The 905-nt window shown below is 31.9% G+C and overlaps 1 protein-coding gene across 1 annotated transcript in view; it reads right to left on the bottom strand.

Annotated features, from left to right (window-relative positions):
- cldn15lb (claudin 15-like b) overlaps positions 1-519 on the bottom strand; it is an 8504-nt gene extending 7985 nt beyond the window's left edge. Inside the window, exon 1 of the mRNA XM_016535156.1 lies at positions 389-519. The gene's annotated coding sequence lies outside the window, so the exon portion shown is untranslated. The remainder of the gene's footprint in view (positions 1-388) is intronic.
- Positions 520-905: the final 386 nt, after the last annotated feature.

Raw genomic sequence — 905 nt, 5'->3', positions numbered from 1 at the left:
TAATGTTATTGTGATTTTGTCATAAAAAAAAAGGTCTATATAGTTTTTTATTCCAGTTTTAGTTATTACATCAGGTTAAACTAAATGAAAATGAGAAATATTGCCTTGGCAACTGGCTAAAATAAAATTCATTTAAGTTTTTCATATTTTATTTAAAGTAACAGGTTTTTTATGGTTTTAATATTATTTGAGTTTACTTTACTACTTAACTAATTATAACAGAAGATACACTGTTGTAAAGATTAAAAACATATTATGGCATTTATTAACAAATGAAGTTAACATGAACTGCTTCGGCATAATTCAGTTTGACTTCAGTTTAAACCTAAAGTACATTCATAAACTTCTACTGATTCATTATATTGATGAAAATTAATATTATACGCACCTGTGTGGCTCCCAGTGGACTATGTGGCCTAATAATGAGTTTCCTTAATGAGTTTTAAGTTTCCTCTGAAGCTGTGACTTGTGAACACGGGTTTCAGTCTATTTGAAAGACGGGTGAGTGTCACTGTGTTAATATTGGCTTTAGGTCAATAACCCTGAAAAATCAAACCCTCTTCAAAACAGAAAAAGGGGACAAAGAGAGAGAGAGAGATGGACAGATGGCCTTCTTTCCAGATGAGACTCATCTCTTGCTTCAGGGTCACCCGTGTGTTTCACACACTTCACAGCACACAGATTACAGCATTATCAACCCGTGAACAAACACAAAGTGAGGCTTTATTCCACTCAAGTACTTAAAAATGCAATTAGAAAGTATATTACCTTCCAAAAGTTCGGGGTGTTTTTGAAAGAAGTCTCTTCTGCTCACCAAGACAGTTTATATGATCAAAAATACAGTAAGATATGTAATATTATTACCATTTAAAATAACCGTTTTCTATGTGAATATCTGTTAAAAT

This window comes from Sinocyclocheilus rhinocerous, unplaced genomic scaffold (genome assembly GCF_001515625.1).
Source record: "Sinocyclocheilus rhinocerous isolate Xijiao unplaced genomic scaffold, SAMN03320098_v1.1 scaffold215, whole genome shotgun sequence".
Lineage (NCBI taxonomy): Eukaryota > Metazoa > Chordata > Actinopteri > Cypriniformes > Cyprinidae > Sinocyclocheilus > Sinocyclocheilus rhinocerous.
This window is presented reverse-complemented; position numbering and strand designations above follow the sequence as displayed.